Source organism: Mirounga angustirostris, unplaced genomic scaffold (genome assembly GCF_029215605.1).
Source record: "Mirounga angustirostris isolate CCGP_5_RB_7025 unplaced genomic scaffold, mMirAng1.0.hap1 SCAF_3, whole genome shotgun sequence".
Classification (NCBI taxonomy): Eukaryota; Metazoa; Chordata; class Mammalia; order Carnivora; family Phocidae; genus Mirounga; species Mirounga angustirostris.
This window is the reverse complement of record NW_026991711.1, coordinates 12,897,907-12,920,749: the sequence shown is the minus strand read 5'-3', so window position 1 is coordinate 12,920,749 and position 22,843 is coordinate 12,897,907. Positions and strand designations below refer to the sequence as shown.

General features: G+C 43.0%; 1 protein-coding gene and 1 long non-coding RNA gene across 8 annotated transcripts in view; both read left to right on the top strand.

The window, feature by feature from the left end:
* The window catches only part of FARP1 (FERM, ARH/RhoGEF and pleckstrin domain protein 1), a 269,503-nt gene that overhangs the window by 86,622 nt on the left and 160,038 nt on the right, over positions 1–22,843 (top strand). The gene's annotated exons all lie outside the window — the stretch shown is intronic.
* On the top strand, positions 2,487–22,441 carry LOC135363816 (uncharacterized). Its single transcript, XR_010409937.1, has 2 exons — positions 2,487–6,512; positions 9,634–22,441. It is a non-coding gene; the product is annotated as an uncharacterized LOC135363816 (long non-coding RNA).

Genomic DNA, 22,843 nt, shown 5'->3' with positions numbered 1-22,843 from the left:
TTTTTCCTCCCTTCCCCTATGATCCTCTGTTTTGTTTCTTAAATTCCACATGAGTGGAATCATATTAATTGTCTTTCTCTGATTGATTTATTTCACTTAGCATAATACCTTCTAGTTCCATCCACATCTTTGTAAATGGCAAGATTTCAGTTTTTGCTGGCTGTGTAATATTCCACTGTATATACACCATATCTTTATCCATTCATCTGTCGATGGACATCTGGGCTTTTTCCGTAGTTTGGCTATTGTGGACATTGCTGCTCCTAGTGAGGATTCTAATCCCATGTGTGTACACATGGTGGATGAACGGTGATAGTGTAAAAACGTGGACAAATATAAATGACCAGATCATGGGATAAGGGAAATTCATGAGCACCGTGGGAATGCAGAATCCAGCAGTGTGAAGAGCTGGGTGGAGTTTGGGGATTAGAATGGGTTTCCGCAACAGATAAGCCCAAGTAAAGTCTTACAAAAAGCCATGGGCAGAGTGGGCAGAGTTCCAGGGGCCCCAGCATGCTTCCAGAGAGATACATACCATGTGCTGGCCTGGGCCCGAAGGATCCTTGGGAGAAATGCCTGGTGAGGAGGTATTGAGCAGTTTGGATGGGTGAGACCCTACACACCAGCATGTTCTGTTTGATGGCTTGGACTCCACATAAATAGGAGGGGAACCTCTTTTTTGGGGAGGGAGTACATATTCCACACAGCTGGCCTAAAATACAAACCTCTCGTTTGTTCTTTGCCATACAGCTTATTTTTCTATTTTATGTGAGAATGTAGCCGTGCGTCTTGCATTGACAGGCTCTGCTTAGAGTCATTTTGGATTACACAGGACCTGTTTTTGCATGGACCACCCTGAACGTTATGTGCAAGATCTATCAAAGACACAGATTTCTTTAATATATAAATATTTTGAGTGTTCTTCCCTCCCCTAAGGCAACAGAGAAAATAAGCGTCTACTATCCACATCGAAACTGACTTTCTAAATGCTATTGTCTGGAATCATAGTATACATGCATCAGCTGAATAGGAAACTTATTTCAGGGGGAGTCATTTTGAATATTAAGATTCTTAAAAATCTGGACTTAGTGAATATAAGTTCAGTGGATGTATATGCTCCTATATATATGTATGTATATATATTATATATTAGAAAGTAGGCTTTCTTCCTACTGGATATGTATGTGCATATATCCTTTGTTCCAAAGATATAAAAACAAAAGCATAAAAACACTACTTAAGAATATTTTATATTGATGCATGAAAGCTTGTGAAAGACCAATGTTATCTTTACATAGATTTTAGAGGTTCAAATTTTCAAATGTATATCTTTATGAAGTTCATGAAATCAAAGCTTCTACATTTTATTTTATTTAAGATTTTATTTATTTATTTGCCAGAGAGAGAGAGCAAGCAGGGGGAACGGCAGGTAGAGAGAGAAGCAGGCTCCCCGCCGAGCAAGGAGCCCAATGCGGGACTCGATCCCAGGACCCTGGGATCATGACCTGAGCCGAAGGCAGATGCTTAGCTGACTGAGCCACCCAGGCGTCCCAAAGCTTCTGCATATTAACTGGTATTTTCTGTGGGCAGAACCTGAGGTTTAGACCGCTATCATCTTGAGGGTGGTGTTGACAAGTTCTGTAGGGTGAAGAATCCGCCACGAAGAGCTACTTTGTTCTTGTATTCCATTGAGAAAGAAGAATCTTTTAACTTTTGTTGTGCTTTAAAGTAATTCTTGGGGCGCCTGGGTGGTTCAGTCGTTAAGCGTCTGCCTTCGGCTCAGGTCATGGTCCCAGGGTCCTGGGATCGAGCCCTGCATCGGGCTCCCTGCTCAGCGGGAAGCCTGCTTCTCCCTCTCCCACTCCCCCTGCTTGTATTCCCTCTCTTGCTGTGTCTCTCTCTGTCAAATAAATTTTTAAAAAATCGTTAATAAATAAATAAATAAATAATTCTTTTTCCCCCCTCCAGCTTGATAAAAGGCCTCCCTGTTGACCATCCGTTATTTTTGTAATGAAAAACACCTAAAATTGATTTCACTGTTGGCTGCTTTAGAGGGGTTTTATGTTTTTACCCCTGTACACATATGTTGGATTTCAGTGTCATTTTAAACAACCTCTTTAGAGTACATGAAACTTACAGTCCTCTTAGGAAATGATTACAAAAGAAATGAGTCCCCCCACCCAGCACCTTATTTCTAGAGTCTTCCCTCCCCAAACAAGCTCTAGAAGATCAATGATGATCCTTTGGGTCGATTTGAGGTTGATTAAAATTTCAGAGAGACCTTTTATTAATTAAACATATTCACATACGTACCAGAGAATTTTTGCTCAATTTTTTTATTTTTTTAAGATTTTATTTATTTATTTGACAGAGAGAGACACAGCGAGAGGGGGAATACAAGTAGGGGGAGTGGGAGAGGGAGAAGCAGGCTTCCCACTGAGCAGGGAGCCCGATGCAGGGCTTGATCCCAGGATCCTGGGATTATGCCCTGAGCCGAAGGCAGATGCTTAACGACTGAGCCACCCAGGTGCCCCAATTTTTGCTCAATTTTAAAGTGGAATAGAATCGGGTACAAAATTTGTGATGGAAATACAGTCGACCCCGACTTTCTGCTGATAGTTGGCAGTTTGGCTTTCCCGGCAAATGCCCTTTCAAGAGAAGTAACATTTGCTCTGTTCCCTTCCACGGATGTTGTGCTGTCTCTTGCCATCCTCCGAGCACCTGACTCTCGTGGATCATTTTGTGGCCCAAGCACTTAACCACCATTTTCACCTAACTGAAGAGTTTGGAGAGGACTGCGCTTATCACTCCTGGACGAAAGGCTCAGTTTCTTACATAAATTGGATTTGAAGTAGGAGCTCAGAAGTAGTATTCGCTGAAGAGCTGCTTACGCTCTACTGAGTTAAGACTCCAAGTCCTGTTTCATTATTTCATTTGAAGAAAAGGACTGGCAGTGGCTAGAGCTACATTAAGATGTGATGTGACCTCGTTGTTTTTCTGCTGGGTGAGCCCAGGTGGAGATGTGTTCTCAGGTTAGTGAAGCCCACCCAGTTGTAACTATGGCTCCCTGGGGTGGGGTGGGGTGGGGGCGGGGCTGGACTCTCCCCAGATTGGGGACCTCTTGGAGGGGAGCCAAGAAGACCCTTCTGCTGTGTGGTGTACCATGCTAGGGGAAGATTCACTTCTATTCCTGACATAAATTAGACCGAAGAGAGGAATTTGGTTTATTGTTTAGTGCTGAAGTTAAAAACCATTTCTTTCCCATGTGGTCTCTTAATTAGATTCATTAGTTTCAAAATGTTAATTGGAATTACTGCAGTTCAGCTCCTGAAAGGTTTTAAATTTAAAAGGAACACCTCATTTACCGTACTACTGTGTTCTGAGAACTCTACGGTAATATTTGCATCGCATTTTTTAATTCAAATAATGGATTATTAATTGTAAAGCTTTTTAGACTAATAAAACCAAGTATCTACCTTTTTAAAAGATTTTCACTTATTAGAGAGAGAGAGCGAGCGTGTGGGCCTGCGGGTGGGGGCGGGTTGGGAGGCAGAGGCCGAGGGAGAGGGACAAGGAGACTCCGCACTGAGCCTAATGAGGGGCTCCATCCCAGGACTCTGAGATCATGACCCTGAGCCGAAATCAAGAGTTGGATGCTCAACTGACTGAACACCCCCCCCAACGCCCCCTGAGTATCTACTTTAATTTCTGTTTCTTTCCAGTTTCCTGATAAGCATTTTGTAGGATGTTTCTATAAGATAATTTGGATGCAAAAAAATTTCAGCTCCTATATTCAGTGTTTTATTTATGACAGAGTCCTAATACCTCAATACGAAGCAAACGCTGTAATTGAAACAGATGATTAGAGTAACATATGGGACATTTTCTACCTGTGTAAACTCAAAGCTTTATTCTAAAAAGTCTCCTGCAGCTTTCCTTCCCAGAGTAAAGTGGGTGGTTAGGCCCGAACTAGTCAGAATAGCAGATGTTTATGCCAATATTAATTCTGGAGAAATCTTTCGGGGTTAAGAGAACAGTTCTTTAAAAGAAAAATTTGTTTTGTCATTACAGTGTTAAGATAGTAGCAATTTCAAATAACACAGAAAATAGAGATGCTTTCTGTTCTTGGAACTTTTGAAACCATTTCTTCTCATGGACAGATCAGGAAAATAAGCTTGTTAGCCTTCTTGTAACTTAAAAAAAAAAAAAAAAGATTCTTTAGATTTTGCCTAGGAAAAGTGACTGTAATTTTGTTAGCGAATTCTCAAAAGTCAGGTGGGGTTTGTGTGTGCATGTGGGTGTTTATCTACCCTATTCCCTCCCGCTTCTACGGGGATAATTTTAAAAGCTCAAGGTCCTTAGTCACACATACGGAAACAATGCTGTAAGGGGGTATTTAGAGAAGTTTAATTTTAACCAGGTACCTTAACTGTAAACAGACAGAATGACATCACTTAAGGAACACCGCACTTCAGTGAATAGAGGCTTTGTCATTATTTTTCTAGACCAGAGCACTGAAAGGGAACATTAATTGTTAATAAGGTTCAGGAATTCAGCTGTTCACCGATCCGTGTGTCCTGCCTGTGTCTGCATCGGACTGAGTCCCGGGGCTCCTTGTGTCCTGGGCACCTGCCTTCTCAGTGGGACAGCCTTTCCTTTGCACACCTGGAAGACGGTGCCCACCATCTGCTCGTGGAGTCCCACTCCAGGTGGGTGGCTGCCTGGCGATGCGCAGCCTTCCACACACCCGGCCCACCAGGTTCGGCCCACTTCGGTTCCCGCACGTGATTTCTTTAACTGTTCTTTCAGAAAGTCACAGGGGACCCCTGCATGGCCAGGTCACTTACATGGGCAGCCCGCTGCTCAGGGTGACGGGTGTGGGCTGTCCCTACCCACAGCCCTGCGGCGTAGAGCGTACTGGGAGGACGGATGGCCACCCAGAGCAGTTTGAACGAATGAGGGGTGACGGCAGAGAAGAGCATCCAACAGGAGAGAAGTGTGGGGTTCTGTGGGAATCAAAAGCTGCAGAGAGACCTTCAGTGGGGGAGGTTAGGAGGTTGGAGCAAAGGTAAGATTATTATACCTGCTCCCCCAGCTTGACAGGGTTGAAGGTAGTTACCTAATGACCCAAGTCCTCACCACCTTTGTTGGACTGTTTTCTCCCAAGTAGGATGGCCATGCCCTACCCCAACCCTAGACATAGCCATTTTAATGGGAGAAACGTGTCGGGTACACATCTATTTCTAGCTTGGGTGAAGCATAGATGGTATACCTAGAACTATAACCAGTTCTGTGTGTTTGGAACCTTCTTTGAGTTTTGAGCTCTTTATACTGTCTTTGGGTGGAAGGAGATTCCATAGTGGATGCAAGAAGGATGGATGACACGATATCTGCATAGCTCACGGCATGAGCGGCTTTTCTTAAGACAGGTGGCTCAGGCAAGGAAAAATTTCTTATGGCCATAGAAGTATTAGGCTGTTCCATTATAAGATGGAATGATGTCAAGAAATACCTGGCGTATTTTTTTAAATTATCACAAAATATTCAGAAACATTTTTAGGTTTAGGTATTAATTTGTTCAAGTTAGCGATGTGCTGAGTCATTATGACCTGTTGAACTACAGCTGATCTTCTGGTATTTGCAAATTCACGTACTCCCTCACATGTATTTGTTACCATCCCCATACCAGTCCTTGCGTTGCTTCCGAGGCCATTCACAGACCTGCACAGAGCAGCGGTGAGAACTTTGAGTCCCCCACTGTGTGTGTTCCCAGAGGAGGCTGAATGAGGTGCTCAGCCTTCTGGTTTCAGCTGTCATTGTCAACAGCTGTCCTCATGGTCTGTGTAGAGTCACCTTTTCCACGTTTCTGTGCTTTTTACTGGTGATTTCAAGGTTTCAGATGGCCCCCAGGTGTAGATTTGGAGTATTCTCTGGTGTTCCCAGGCACAAGAACACTGGGAGGTGCCTTAGAAAATAGGTGTGCACGTGAGCTTCGTTCAGGCATGATTACAGTGCTGTTGGCCGTGAGGTCCGTGTTAATGAATCAACAATAGATGTGGAATAAGGTGTCTTTGAACAGAAACACATTGAACAAGGTTACACATTGATGGGTTGATAGGCTGATGAAAACGCTGTGACCAGAAGCTTGTAGGAACCTAACCCTGTTTTTCTCCTAGGAGCAGTGGTTAAGTATTTGCTAAATAAGCAGCAAGTTTACAGAACAGACTGTAGCAAAGAATGAGCATCAACTGTAATTTGGTTGGAGGAACATCCAGGTTCAGCTATTATGTTTTTTGTGTTGCCGTGTTTCATAAAACCTCTAATAAGCAGAGAAATAGGAATTTCCAGGTAAGTTTCACACAAATGATACAGATCAGGTGATGTGTGGATGGATATTTATGGGACAGCTTCGCCTTTGGAAGTAGGTGAGCATATATGTTCCTTTTTAATCTTTCAGGTCTTTTGGGGAAAATGATCTCTTTGATGGTGTGGTACTTCTTTTACTTGACATGGTAAGAACTTAAACATTTGTAATACAAAGCCCTTTTTACAAGGGCCAGTCTCTGACCCCTTCATTTTTGCTCAAGGAGTGTAGCATTAAAAATAACTTTCAGTTGAGTGCATCTTTTTCCTTATGGTGACAGTGATACTTTAGTAGAAGAAATCTTACGGTCCCCCCCCCCCCCCCACACACATTTTCCATCCAAATTATGGTCCTTTGACGACGCATGAATTCTTTGGCTATGGAAATGATTGATGCCACATAGGGCCGCATCTTGCGGGGGGCGGGGGCAGAAAAGGAACCAGATGAGTGTGAAGGAAAGATCACAGGGGCCTTGTGTTTATACCTGTCTTTGAACATTATAGAAGAAAAAAGACCAAAGGAAAACCTGAAGCAATACTGTTTCTTAGTGATGGTTTCCAGTGGTGGTTTTTAAAAAAAAAGGAAATTCCAGTGGGAAATGAACGCTCTGGTTACCCACCTCTATCCTTTCAGTTTACGTATGTGATGTTTGACAGCTCCTTGCCCAGATGTCTTTTGGAAGTCTTCAAAATTAAGCAGGGTTTAGGCTGTTGACCTTTTTGAAAACCTAATTTTTGTTTATAAGTTTTCAAGCTCTTGAGCCTCCAGTATGGAGATGCGTTTGAGAAAAGAGTATGTGACTTGTATATATTAAATAATACATTAGCGTAAATTCATCTATGAGATTTACCAATGATTCACAAACACCCAAAATGGGGGCTGTCAGTTGACTTAATTGGAAGAACTTTGGTACTTTGAAAAGAAGGCTTAAAACAAAAACTAAAATATTGTTCTTTAAAATGTTCCCTCCAATCACATCAAAACTCCTACGCTAAAATCTGAAACCATATATGTTTTGAATGCTTTAGATTCTAAAGAAATATTTTATAATGCCAGTCTTTTGGGTTTGTACATGATGTTTCTTACGTAATCTGTTAAAACTTTAGATTGCAAAATATGGCATATTTGCAAAAGAGGCTATAAAATGTAGTAAGTATAGTTTAATGAATAAGAACACGAACATGCAAGTTCAAAAACATAACATACCCTATATGGGCCCCTTCCTCATTGCTCACCTTCCCTCCCCACAGAAGTAATCACGGCCTGAATTTTGTGTTAATCATTCCCTCGTTTCTCTTTATAGTTTGGCATACGTGTGTGTAACTCTAAACAATAGCGTGTTTGGGCTCTAAGTAAAGTATTCAGTTCCTGTCTTTCCACTTAACTGGGAGGAGAGAATTTGTGTGAATTCTGGTCTTTGGTCTGCTCCTAGCCTCCAGCACAGTCCTGGGCACATAACAGGCATTTAATCCATGTTTATGGATTAAATGAATAAATATAAAAATGTTCTTATAAAGCAGTTTGTAATTTATGACTAAGGTGCATAAATGTGTATTTGAATAATCATAAAAGAAAGGTAGGTAATATCAAAATGTATTTTTGGAAAGTGAACTTGGATGACTTTTAAAACTTTATCTCTTTTTCAAAATGAGCAAAGTGAGTCTCAAACAGATAAATGTTTTGCCCAGGGTCATTTAGCTAATGGTGGCCAAAGTGGGGCCAGGACCTCTCTTTCCTCCTTGTCCAAGATTTTGTCAGCGAGGCCACAGGACACTCGGAAGGTGGTTTTAATCAAGAGATGGAGATGGTTTTCTTCAGTTTGATGGAAAGCCCCTCCTGGGGAGTAGGGAGACAGACAACTACAGAGAGCCCTCAAATTCACACATTAGGGGCGCCTGGGTGGCTCAGTTGGTTAAGCGACTGCCTTTGGCTCAGGTCGTGATCCTGAAGTCCCAGGATCAAGTCCCGCATCGGGCTCCCTGCTCGGCAGGGAGTCTGCTTCTCCCTCTGACCCTCCTCCCTCTCATGCTCTCTGTCTCTCATTCTCTCTGTCTCAAATAAATAAATAAAATCTTAAAAAAAAAAATTCACACATTAGATGATTTGATCTGATAGGGTCCCTCATCAACCGAGAAAAGATACTAGATTGTGATAGCCAGATAGTTAATTGTATATATTTTTTAAATAATTTGATAGGATGTATAATAGAGTTCAGAGTGACTTTATTGTCAGATGAATGTTTTCAAAAATCATTTCCGGAACATCATTTTGTCATTTTGGTCTGTCCCAACTTCTTGATCATTTGGTGTGAGAATCACAAGGCTAAAAGAAAATTAGTCCATGTGGTTATCACTCCGTAACTGAAGACTTGGAATGTGGTCTTTACCCAGTTGATATCCAGATGCTCTTTAGTAGGCTCAATACAAGGTTTTATTACCTGAATTTTATTTATCCAGAGATGATGGCATTTTCCAAAGAGTGGGGTCTGGGTTTTGGTATTTGAAGATTTTCCCTACTTCCATCCCCCACTCCCCTGCCTCAGTACATGGGCACGCGTGTGTGCGTGTTCTCCCATTACTTTGACATGAACCCAAAGACAAGCCAACGGTGCCCTGCAAATGGGCAAGAGAGCTGTCACGTCAGGCCTTACCCCTCGATTATGACAGAATGTTCTGAACTTCTGTGTTCACAGGCTGCCCTCCGAAAATACAAGCCCATCTCTGTACTTAATACTTTGCAACACATTTGAAAACTTTTGTCTTTCATACCAAGCCTTCCAAAGGGCCTGAAACTTTGTGTAAGTTGCTATTTAAAGGAAGCATCTGGTGTTGGTCCTTAAAGTTCTTTTAGCCCGCCCAAATAGCCAAGTCCATGACTCAGGGAGCCTTCATGATAATTTATACTTCAGAGGAAAATACAACTGCCCCCGATTCTCAGTATTAGTTTTAGAACGCCTCCAAATTGTTTTGACACCAACATTTTCCAACTTGATTTTGGCAAGCGCAGACCCGAGATTTCGGAGTAGCTTTTATCAAAATAAAACCAGCTCCTTGGTTGTGAGTAGGGAGAACTCCAGAGGTTGGCACTGATGCTGTCCGTGCGGAGTGTCATGAATTAATAGCTGTATATTGATTTAGGCTGCAACAAAAGTGATTTTTCAAGCCAAGTTCGGCAAGGAAAAATGTGAAGTTTCTAATCTTTGATAGGGTGCTCAGGGAGATGAAAATAATATGAAGCATTAAAGAATATTGTGAAATGTTTATCGGCAGTAGCCCCGAGTTGAGCCCTTTGTCCTTGCCATTGTGGTGGTGGTGATGATGATGATGATGATGAAGAAGAAGAAGAAGGATGATGAGTGCGGAGGAGCTCTTGCCTGGATGCTGCTGCAGAATGCTTTTGGGATCGGTCTCAGGAAATGACCATAGCAACCCTCTGACTCAGATATTCCCATCTGGCTCAGCAACGATACGGCTTATTGGTGACGTCAAGATGATGATGCAAGGCAAAAACCAGGTTCAAATCCAGCTGCTGCCACTTTTTAACTGTGACCTGAGGTCTGCCATTTGTGAAATGAGGCTAACAGTGTCTTGCACGTGGCCGTGAGGCTTAAATGAGCTCGTGCATGTGGTAACGACATGCGGCTTTCGACGCGCTCAGTCTGCATACAGCTGCTGCTGGGGCCCAAGGTCACACCACAAGGACACGTTGAACTCGCTTCCCAACCCGCATGCGCGTTGCTCTTACCCTTTCCCCCCGTGACCGTCCTAGTCCGTTCAAAGCACGTTTCTGTGTAAACCGGGCCACATGGTGCCTTGGTTTGGGCTAACAGATCCAGTACTGGGTGGAGGCAGACTTTCTGGCGTTGGGCTCAGAACTCGTTGTGTGTGGGTGAGGGGACGCACGCACGTTTTGGAAGTGGGATTTGGAACAAACTGATCTGTGGTTTTGTCTCATTCTTCATAACCTCAAAATGGGGCTTATCAGATGGTTATGAACATCTTCGAAAATAACTTCCTCTATTGTCCACATGATCATCCAGTTGTTTGCGTTCTGAGACCATCTCAGCCTACCTCTTGTTCTGGGAAGCCTCTCGGGGTCTGGGCAAAGTGTTGATTTGAGGGGGCAGTTGGTAATGTGTGGGCATCCCGGAAAAGCCCTGGGCCCTCCTCCCCATCCCCAAACAGCTGTCTTGTCATGAAACACTAGCGTGTGCATCATTGGTGTTTGTATTGTTGTAGCATTTTCCGTTTGGAGAGCTGAGCCTTCCGACCTCGTTCCACTCTTAGCAACTTGCTTCTGAACAAACCGCTCACCTACAGGGGGTCTCCGTTCACAACAGTAGGTCATTTGAGTTGGCAGGAGTCCCTACAAAGTGACCTAGATCTTCCCTGTGAAGTTAGGCAATCCCGGGCACACAGTAGGTGCTCAGTAAACAGGAGGCATTCGGTCTCTGTGAGATGGACACGAAGCTATTGTAGGAATTCTGTCTGTTGCATCTGTATTGAATTTATTAGCGAGAAAGGTGTTTTTCTGCCTGTGTTGCTCTAAATGCAGAATGAGATTTAAGCCAGAGAAGCCTAATGCCTAATAGTTTAGCCCCGGTCAACTGTTTACACACTCAGCTTCAGCCTCAGCATAAATAGCCTTACCGTGAATTCACAAGAAATTGCTGAGAATTCAGGATCCTAGCTCACTGCTGGGATTAATTTCTTTTCAACAGACTGAGTGTCTAGAGAATATCCATAATGCTATAAATGAAAACATATGTTCATAGAACCCATGGCAGTGGGGAGATGGGAAAAGTAAGCACGCGATTTTCAGGAACCACTTCATGGGCAAGAGTGCTGGCTTTCTCAGATCTGTACCTCCTAAACAAATAATGCAATATATGTTAAGAAAAAAAAAAAAAGAAGAGTGCTGGCTTGGCTGCAGCTGGGGCTATGAAAAAGCTGGAATCAGTACAAAGTTTCTTTTATGGCATCCTATCCCTCTCTCTCTCCCTCCCTCTTTCCCTTCCTCCCTTCCTTCCTCCCTCCCTCCTTCCCTCCCTCCTTTTATGTAAATAAAAAATTTCGCATTGAAAAGCCAAGGAAGAAATTCTTATTTCTAGGAGAGATTTTTGAAGCGATGACTCTCTCTATGAATTTAGCTTCATTTGAGAAATGAGATTTTGGGTGTATGGGGGAAACGAGTGGCGAGGGCTCTTTTTAGACTCCTTTCGACCACCCTGAATAAGCTCAATTAATGGGCAAGACATAAAACGTAGGAAGATGTTGGTTTTGCAGTTTTTCTTGTAAATGCAAAATGTTTGCTTGTGTAATCACAAAATGCACTGATTTGCTGATAATGTAAAATATTATGAAGCCACTCTTTTTAATTGAATTTGCCTTCATGGGTTGGTTTTGAAAAATATTAGTAATGAGAGAGAAATCTGTATTTTGTTTGTTGTGTGTTATATAGTCCTTCTACATAGCAGATTGCTTTTGGAGTTACATCTTCAGCTTTTTTAATGGGGGAGAAAAAAAAAAAAAACTTCAGAAAATCCGTTTCCTCGCTTGTGACCATTCATGACCTTTGTAGATTTCTTGTAGCCCATGTCAGGCAGAGATCACGTGGAAAAGGTCTCTTACAACTTCCAAGAAAAGGAAGGGTCGGTAGTACAAGCATTTAGTGGGAATTGTGTCATTGTTTGAGTATCTTCTAGCCTCCGTCCCACCCCCCAAATCCAGAACAGTCTACTTGAATACAAGAAGCATCACTAAAACTTAAAACAACAGCCCTTCTGGTGGGCAATTTGGCAACTGGTCAAAAATCTTAAAAATGTGCTAGCTTTGACCCAGCCATTTCATTTCTAGGAAGCACTCTCACAGAGCTAATAAAAATAAAAGTCTATCGAACGATTTCATGAAAGTGATGATAAAACCGTAAGTTCACTTAAATGATCGTTTATTTGTACACAGAATTCTATGTAACTATTAAAATGTTGGTATTTTTATTGCAAATTAAATACATATGTTATACTGTATTTTAATGAATCAATATTTGGAATCTGAGGGAGGCTTTTTGGTATTATGTTATTCATTCTGAGTTTGAAACCAAGGGAGCTCTGCAAATTGTGTGCATGGTAGAGACAGAACAGAGAGTGGTGGTTGCCAGGAATTGGAGGGAGGGGGGATGGGGAGTTGGTGTTTATTGGGCGCACTGGTGCTCTTTTGCAGGATGAAAAAAAGTTACGGAGATGGTGATGATGGTTGCATAACAGTGAGAATGTGCTTAATCCCCCAAACTATACACTTAAAAATGGTAAATTGTATGTAATTCTACCACACATTTTTCAGAAAAGGAAATGTGATAATAAAAAGAATGATTTTAAAAAACGTATGGGTGGGCATCACTCACCAGGTTGAAAAGTTTCCTTCAGAAAGCAAAACTTTCGTTTTCAGTTGTAAACATTTTTATTTTATTTTTTTAATAAATTTATTTGTTAGAGCATGAGAGAGTGAGTGTGTGTGAGCGTGGGTGAAGGGCAGAGACAGAGAGGGAGAATCTCAGGCAAACTCTGCACTGAGCATGGAGACTGATGTGGGGCTTAATCTCACAACCCATGAGATCATGACCGGAGCTGAGTCCAGCACTTAACAGACTGAGCCACCCAGGTGCCCTGTTGTAAACATTTTTAGTGTGTATCACTTGAAAGCTCCATATTTTTTTCAACGCCCTCATTCTCCCATTATCAACTGAAAATATGTATCAAAAATTTCTTAACATCATTGAATGCAAAGGAAAGCCTTTTGATTAGAAAAGACAATATTTGTTCTTAACTTCCTCAAGCTTTTTTGGAGATAGAATCATCTGCGTATTTGGATCGGCCCCAGCCTTGACTGTGTCAGTAATCTGATATGATAGAAATGTGTTCTGGAAGCTTTTGGATGTGGTAGGATTTTCCGAAGGGCGAGGGGGAGAGTGTGATGGGGTTTGTTAATTTTTCTTCTCGGCATAGTCTAATCAGTGTCAAATTAAAAATACATATTTTCCGGAGCGCCTGGGTGGCTCGGTCGTTAGGCGTCTGCCTTCGGCTCAGGTCATGATCCCAGGGTCCTGGGATCGAGCCCCGCATCGGGCTCCCCGCTCAGCGGGAAGCCTGCTTCTCCCTCTCCCGCTCCCCCTGCTTGTGTTCCTGCTCTCGCTATCTCTCTCTCTGTCAAATAAATAAATAAAATTTTTAAAAGAAATACATATTTTCCTTCTCATCTTGGATTTTCATTACCTTCTCCTCCTCTCCTGCCTTCTTGTTCTTTATGTATCTGTTCAAATCCTTCTTTAAGAACTCCAGGGATGCCTTGGGTGAGCATCTGACTCTTGATTTTGGCCCAGCTCATGATCTCGGGGTTGTGACATCAGGCCTCACATTGGGCTCCACGCCCAGCATGGAGCCTGTTTAAAATTCTCTCTCTCCTTCTGCTCCTCTCCCCGCAGAATTAAAAAAAAAAACCCCAAACTGCAATTGGCATGTGGCTTGGAAGATATCCAAGCTAAAACGTTCGCTCTATCAGAATCTGATGTTTTATTCAATATTCACCTAATTATTAGGACTTGATGAGCTCAGGCTGTGAAACCGTCTGGTCTTTCTACGCTTTTGCCTTTTAAAAACTCTGGTAATAGTTTAGAAGATCATCAACCGGTATGGTTTTGCATCGGGATGGGTCAATACATCTTGATAATGCATTAGACCCCTGAGCATCATGCTTACTAATTTGTGGCCTGAATCCGGTATCATTCAATGTGAGAAGGTAAAGCTTCCAAGAGTGCAGGTTTAAGGGGAAAAACCTGAGTGTTGGCAACGAAGAAAGCCAAAGACCATCACCAAGCTGTCTGCCAAGCCTCTCACTCCACCGGCATCTCCTATCTTGCCCTCAGGATGAAGTGGCAATTTCTAGATAAGCAGCCCAGGAGTATTGCCACCTAGTAGGATTATTCATGTGTATTTATGTGATTTTATTTGGGAATTAATTCAGGAATTAAAATGTTCATTTCCGGGTTTTTGTTTGTTTGCTTTTGGTAATAGTACACCTCTGCTAGTCTATAATTAGTCTTAGAATGTGTTCTGTGAGGAGCATCCCTGCAGCCTGTTTTGGTACCCACCTGCCCCCCAGTGTTGGGCCCCCCTAGTTTAGGAGGAATTGGAGGTTTGTGTCCCCAAGGTTTACTGGCTTCTGGAAGCTCAGACAGACCTTGTCACCAAGTTTCACAGTGTTTGATTATAAATATGGCAGCATTTAAAATTCATATTCCAAGATGGTTTCTTGAAAACTTGATCTCTTATACACTTTAAAGAAAAGAGGAAGAAGTTCTTGGTGTAAGTCTTGGCTTAAGCTTCAGACCAAAGATTTTGGTTGGATGGAGGGGGGAGGGGTCTGGGAAATAATCCAAGGGCCAAAGAAATGGGACGTTTAAAAAATACCTGGAAAGGTTGTGTGTGTGTTGGGAGGAGCTGTGTGACTTTGGGCCAGTTACCTTTGAACTTCATTTCGAATGTTCATAAAACGGGGGAATTGGAATAATCCTTCAGGCTCTTTCTGGCTTTTAACCCTCTGGACTGTGTTAGTAAACTCCTGCATGTGCTGATGGGCAGTCTGTTCCAAGGAAAAGTTTAGAAGAACTAGTCTTTACATGGGGGAAATGCGGTTAAAAAAACAACACTCAGCAAGCTTCATAATACAATTTTTACTTGATGATCCTCTTACCTTCTGAGTGCCTTATTGTCTGCTCAAGGGAGGGGGCACTTTACTTTTATTAAAACTGTTATTAATAAAACTTCCTCCAGGCTCCAGGTCTCTTCTGCCCCTGAGGATTTTTGTGCTTCTAATGTTAGTTGACTGAATAAATTATTTGTGACTTTGGACGCTAGCTGACCCCAGGGGTTCTGGACACGAGGGAAAAGTATGTTTGGTCACTCATTACTCATCTAAAATGTATAAAGCTGGTCTTTTTTTTTTTTAAGATTTTATTTATTTATTTGACACAGAGCCAAGCAAGCATAAGCAAGGGGGAGAGGCAGAGGGAGAGGGAAAAGCAGGTTCCCCACAGAGCAGGGAGCCCGAGGACTCTGGGATCATGACCCGAGCCGAAGGCAGACACTTAACCGAATGAGCCAGCCAGGCGCAAAGCTGGTCTTCTTTTTTAAAGCTACTCCTTTTTAATTATGTTGGAAGTCACCTTTTGCTGGTTGGTCGGTGAAACGCTGCTCTGTTTAAATGTTTCTTTGCCCTCCTTCAACTTATTTCATTAAAAAATACCAGGCTCAAGCCGTGTAGCCACCTGCATCCTTTCTGGGTTCAGCCACTCCCAGTATTCACTGCATCCCGGATAAACTCTGCAGACATTGGAAAGGTCAAGGTCATGGTACCCCAAGGTCTGGGACTCAGCCCAGCTCAATTCTGGGCCCGGGAAAGCAAAACAATGCCAGTAGACCTCAACCTCACCTACAAGTGCTTGTTTTCTTAACACTGCCTGGACTCCTTCCTTCTCCACCTGCCTTTTTAGGCCCTTATTCTCGAATGCCACTGCTTTAGCTCGAGTTGCTTTCTCTTGTTCTCCCAAGGCAGGGAGTTCTAACATGGAAACCGTGTTCTGATTTCAGTCCCCCTGACCTGCCAAGAAGCTGACCAGTATTTGAAATTGATTTCTTCTCCTGCTGCTTGCCAGGTTTACCCGGCCAAGCACAGTGTTAAATGAGGCCACAGACAGGATGCAAAGGGCCAGGCACCATCCCAGAGCCCTGCTGGCCGGAGAGCGTCAAGGCCCGCAATATTAATCAGTTCTACGCAGGCCACAGAGGAAGGCTCTGGAGGATCCATCGATTGGAGGCTTAGGTCTCCATGTAATTCCTGCACTGTTGTGGGGGCATTTTAGGAGGGCATCTGGGACACAAGGACAGATGGGTGTGGTGGTTTTCCAGGAGGACAGGATGAGATTCTGAGATTCCCACCTGAGGGGGGAGCGTGTGTGGTCGCCTACCTTTGTTTTATAGGGGAGGCCCCAGGGGAGAGAGGATGCTGCACCCAGGGTCCCATGGGGAAAGTGCTGGTCCTCACTGGGGTGTTTGCAGTGCTGGGGAGTTACAGTGAGCTGGCCCATCCTGGGATGGGGGTGGGGTGGGATTGCTGCCTTCCAGAAAGAAACCCTGCTGTCTGCAGTCAAATTGCTCTACCCCTGAGCTATGCCCCCAAGAAATCCTGCTGTGTCTGCCTGCTTTCATCTCGCATGGATGCAGCCTTTCCTTCCACACCCTCTTACTCACCATGTCCCTTCTCGGATGAGGCAACATTGCTCCCTCCCAGAGTGAAATCCACTTCCATAAATCTGCAGGACTCTGTGCTTCTGTGCTGGGGAGCTTTTTTGTTTTGAATGGGATGAGGACGGTGGAAAATTGTGTGTGGGAAGGAGTTTATGGTGTCATAGGAAGAACATATTTTGATGTTTGTTAAAAATACCTATATATATATATGAGAGTTTGTAATATGGATGCGGTCTTTTTGATACATAGCATGCTTGTGTGGGAGGTGGGGAAAAGAAGGAAAAAGAAGCGACACATGGGTGGATGGTTTCAGCAGCCCTCCTCTGTGCTGATTCTGCTTCCTATAGGTTGATACCCTGTTATTCTTCTTGCCAACTATTCCTCTTCCTCCAGGCTCCAAACGTGCTGATTTTAGAGACACTGAGGCAGCTGGAGGGCAGCTTATGATTGTGATTTCCCTCTGCGTGGGATGAGGTGATCAAGTGTTTTTTCCATTTAAGATCATGGAAATCGGAGCTCATTGAGGGGACTAGGACTAGCAAAGATCTCCAGTTAAAATGAAGAGATGGAATTAGAGATGTAATGGGAACTGGTCGTTCCAAGCATAGGTTCATGGAATTTGTGCATTTTGCATTGACTGGGGGTAGCCTGGTAGCATTAGCAGCATTGAGTTAATGTGTTAAAATGGCATTCTGATAGCTATTCACGTTGCACGTGAATTTTAGGTGGAATCTTTATTGGGACAAAGGAAAATACAGCCAATAATCTGTGAGACCCAAGTGAATTTTCCATAATCCTACAGTTACCGTTCACCTGGCTGAAGAGGAGGTAGTGGGTATTTTTGGAGAAGCCACGTATTACCATGGTGTAGTGTAGATTGTGACATTCCTAATGAGAGGTGTTAGCCAAGTGTCCCAGACACTGTAACCACTAACACAGTTTCATCTTCAACATTTTTTTGTTTGCAGTGTTCATATCTAGAGAGAATCTCTATCGCTCAGGAGGATAAATACAAGGATAGTTATTAACTGAATTGATCGTCAGGAGTAGAATTGCAAACAACTTAAAATATCCATAAACAGGTTGGATAAATAGAAGATGGTGTATTTAAACCAGTACTGTGCCAGAGTTAAATGAGTGAGCTGTGGTTCTATAAATCAAAACAGAACTCAAGAACATAATTTTGAATGATATGAGTAGGGTTTAATTTATACTTAAAAATCATACCTACAAAGAGCTCTCTGTATTTTCGTAGGGGGGTGTGCATGTGTGTATAGAAAAATATATTGGAAAGACACACAAATAGGAAGATAGAATGGGAACAATTTTATTTGAGGTTTTATTTCTACTTATTTAAAAAAAAAACCTGAGCCAAATGTGACAAACATTGTCATTTCTGGCTGGTGGATATATGGTTACTCTTTTATCTGACTCTGTTTTAAAAGCTGTTCTCAGAAAGTTTTCAAAAAATCTATGGTGGTTCAAAAGTCATAAAATATTGAACAGTATAAGAGAAAAATCTTACGATCTCCTATAAAAGTATATAACCTTATGCGTTGTTGACTAGCGGTTGCTCTTTGAAGGAATTTCTTCTAAGGAATGGCTCAGTCTATGTGCAAAAATCTAGCCTCCGTGGTGTCCGGCCGTATGGGATTGAGTAAATCATGGCACATCCATCATTCAAAATATCCTTAAGCATTATGTGATATTTATCTTCGTAGAATTGATCTCCTGTTTATGACTCTGAACCTTTTATACTGTGACATTCTTCCAGGGGTTGTCATTTTCACATTTCTTTTTTAGGCCTTTCCCCTAACTTTTTTATTAGTTATCTCTACCTGGTTTGGAAATAAAGTGACTTCTGTTGTAAGCGTTGGCACATCCTTGATTCTAACTTTGACTTAGTCACAGATTCACTGGTGACCTTGGAGAAAACCCCTCCCTTCATCCTCCAGTGAGGTACCATTCATGGAGCCCTGGGCCCTGGAAGGGGAGGGCCAGTAGAGCATGAGGCAGGCTTTAGCCCAACTCCCGCAGAGCCCTCGGCCTGCCTGCCTCTGGTATGGTTTCCTAATCTATGAAATGAAACTTAAGAATACCTGCCTCATTGCCCACATGTGACTCAAGGAGCATCCATCTTTCCCTTAAGTTTTCCCTCCAGTGAAAGCGGTCTGTCTCTGGTCCCCCAAATACATTACCCAGTGTGCTAGGGCAGGACCTTTGTATATGCTGTTTTCTCCTTCTGGAATGCCTTCCGCATGCTCTCCCCTCTTCCCTACCCCCATCTTGAAAGCTATTCCCCCTCGAAACCTTGTTGAGACATCATTTCATTTGGGAAGTCCATGCCATCTCTAGATCTAAGATGTGATTGTTATTGAGCCTCGCAAAGAATATTGTTAGGACAGGTGACTCTTGACCAACGTAGGAGAAACTGTGGATTAACTTATATGTAGAGGCTTTTTTTTTTTTTAATACAGTACATATTAATGTATTTTCCTTATTGTCTTACCATTTTTTCTCTAGCTTACTTTACTGTAAGAATACAGTACATAATATAGCATAAAAAAGGTGTTAGCTATTGATGTTATCGGTAAGGCCTCCAGTCAACAGCAGGCTATTAGTAGTTGTTTGGGGGGAGTCAGAAGTCATATACAGATTTTCAGCTGTGTGGAGGTTGGTGCCCTTACTCCCCGTGTTGTTCATAGGTCAGCTGCACTTGCTTACATAGCCCCATCCCCGCCGGGCGTAGCTCATTGAAGCCAAGATGCTGGTCTTTGTTAACATTATAATCCTATGTGCCAAACACAGGCCCTGGTGCTTACCAAACGCTCAGAGTGTTTGTGGAAATGAACTGAATTGAAGGCACTTTGAAGAGTTTACCGGGCTCAGCCTATGAAAGGTGGTATCATTGAATGTGTCTGAATGTAGTGTTTTGAATCCCTGGGTGTGTCCAGGTGTTGGACAACAGAACGCAATCCTTCCGTGTTAGTGATGCTGGATGCAACATGGCGCACACGTTCCTCCTGGTGAAGATGTATCCCTATTCAGCTGTTTAGGTATGTAATGTTAGGGGGTTTTAATTGTGCAGCTCATGATGTGGCATTGTAAAGCTGATTATTTCTACCATATTTTCAACAACCTATGTATACTGGGCTTCTGTTCTGCTTGAGGCTCTGGATCCTGTGGGGGTGGGGTTGGTCTGATGGTGGAGGTAGATGATGTCAGTAACGCCCTGTGTGAGGCCAAACATCAGATGGTGCACTTCGACTAGTTGATACTTTCTGCGACAGCTTATAAAGCTCTGTGTCCTACCAGAATAACCCCTTGGTTCCCGAGAGTGATGGCAATCATTCTGTGTGACAGGAAAAATAAGCTAAAAACAACCAAATGACTTTTAAGTGCTTTTTTCCATTTTTTTTCCTAGCATGGCTGACTAATGAGGGGAAAATTGGTGTCAAGGGCATGAAATTAATAGATGCCATTTGCGCCAGCTCATTCCTTTATAGATAAGGAGAGAGACCTAGTGAGAACAAGTTACCGAGAGGTTACTACTTAAAATGGTTCTCCCGCTCACGTTAGCAGTGGTTTTTCACATTATTTGATTTTTCTGTTAAATCTATCTGAAAGGCAGAGAGAGAGAAGAGAGGGGAAGCATTCATCTTAGTGTCAAAGATCTGGGCTTAAATCCCGGTTCAGCCACTTACTAGCTGTGTGGTCTTGGGCAGGTTTGCTCCATGAGCCTCGTTGTCCTTCTCTGTAAAATGGGGATAACAATCCCAACTTTGTCCTTTGAAGGAAATGTAGATAAGGCACCAGGCCCAGCACACTGTCCACATGAAATTAATCACAGCTCCTATCAGTGAAGCTCGGTCATTAACACAGAGCTTACTCATTTGCTTGGTTGGTGGCGAAGTGAGGATTTTAGGTTAGTCATGAGTCACTCTTTGGAATGGCCACCTTTTGGAAAATTTTCTGAAGTCCCAGATTTCAAACCAGTTTCCAGAATTTCCAGATGTTCCATGTAGATTAATGAATAAAGCCACCCCACCCAGGATGCTCTTTATTAATAAAACCCATCGTTGAAAACTATAAAAGGATGGACTTAGAGGCACAGAGAAGGAGCTTATTTTATGTAGGCATTCAACACAGTAATATCATAGGAAGAAAAAAATGTTTTTGTGTAAACGGTGAATTTTAGCCACAGGCCGATTCTGCAACAAGGGGCCGCTATGTTTTCTTAAAGAATCCCTCGCGCTCTGACCTGATCCTTTGGTTTTTTTGTGGCCAAAGGTCAGGCTGAATCCAGTTGTCCTTGGGACTTGTCTTCCTGGGTCACAGTCTTTGAGAAAACTTGGCCTCTCTACCTCCATCTGGTTATTGGTGTGGACATAGGAAGTGTGAGTTTGGAAATGGAGCCCATGTTTCCTTTGATGGTGACAAAAATGCTTTCAGAGCCCAGCCTCGTGGCCCCCAGACTTTTTGGGTCAGATCTGTACTTGGCTTTTTCCTGAGCCCTCTGCTTCATCCAGCCCCTTCCCAGGCCAGGACGTTTCAATATGCATTCTCCTAAAGGGCTTTGCGGATGGCTGCTGAGGGCAGGTGGGGGTCCCGTCTTCAAATCCAGTTTTCCTCTGCAGGGGAGGATTCCGGTTCAGTAGACTCACAGCCCAAAGGGATGTGCCTCTCCTTTCGTCTGAGGGCCACAGAAATATGACAGGAATCCAAGCAATGTCTGTGCCCTCACACGGGACGGCGACTGCCTGCGTAACTGTGGCCTCGATGGAAACTGCCATCTAGTGATTTCTGATGGCAGGTTTCTAGTCATGTTGGGTTAACAAGCAATACATCTCACATCCTATTTCCGAATGAAACCGAGTGATTCTGTCAGGGACTGCAAATGATAGGTCACACACCCCAGCTTCGGCCCACCAGCCAGGAATGGTCTTACTTTTTTTTTTTTTAACTTAAAACAGTTTTTAATTATGGCAAAATACATAACCATTAAATGTCCCATGTTAACCTTTTTTAAGTATATAGCTCAGCAGTGTTGGTTAAATTCACATTGTGGGCCACCAATTGCCAGAACTTTTTCATCTTCTAAAGCCGAAACCATATTTCATTTGCCTTTTTAAACGGTTGAAAAAGTAAAAAGGGGGGGCGCCTGGGTGGCTCAGTTGGTTAAGCAACTGCCTTCAGCTCAGGTCATGATCCTGGAGTCCCGGGATCGAGTCCTGCATCAGGCTCCCTGCTCAGCAGGGAGTCTGCTTCTCCCTCTGGCCTTCCTCCCTCTCATGCTCTCTCTCTCTCATTCTCTCTCTCAAATAAATAAATAAAATCTTTAAAAAAAAAAGAAAAAGTAAAAAGGGGAATATTTCATGACATGTGACAATGACATGAAATTCACATTTCGGTGTCCATCAATAAAGCTTTATTGGAACACAGCCCAGCCTATTCGTTTATGGGTTGTCCATGGCAGCTTTCATGCTGCAACGGCAGAGCCGAGTGGTTACAATGAGACTATATGGACTGTGGACCATAAAATAGGCCCTATCTGGCTCTTTGTAGGACATGTTTGCTAACCACAAAGCAAGTCTAGTTGACTACATGTTCTGTTTATCCCTCCTTAGAACTGATTTAAGGGGCCCTGTATGTAGCATTATTGTGGATCTGTAGTATCTAATAAATTTTGCTGATATATTCGATTTAATATTAAAATGGTAACACATGTTGCCCTTACTTTGAATGAACCCCATAGAAATGAATCTTCTTCACTTGCAATTCTTTTTTTAAAAAAAATTTTGTTTATTTGAGGGGGTTGTGGGGAAGGGGCAGAGGGAGGGGGGAAGAGAATCTCAAGCCGACTCCCCGCTGAGCATGGAGATGTGGGGCTCAATCCCAGAACCCTGAGATCATGACCTGAGCTGAAATCAAGAGTCAGATGCTCGACTGAGCCCCCCCGCCCCCAACGTTCCTTCCCTTGTAATTCTTAATGATGATCTTTGCAGGTGAATGTTATGAGCTACTTTTTTACTCTCTTAATTATCTGGTGAAAAGGGACAGAAGTAGTTGGGTCATCCAAATGTAAACAATAAAATCCTAGTAGATTCTTTCAGCATAAGAGGAAAATAAGCTTGAATTGAAAAGCCCCCAGCACTCAGTTCAGATGTTGCGCTGGGCACCCC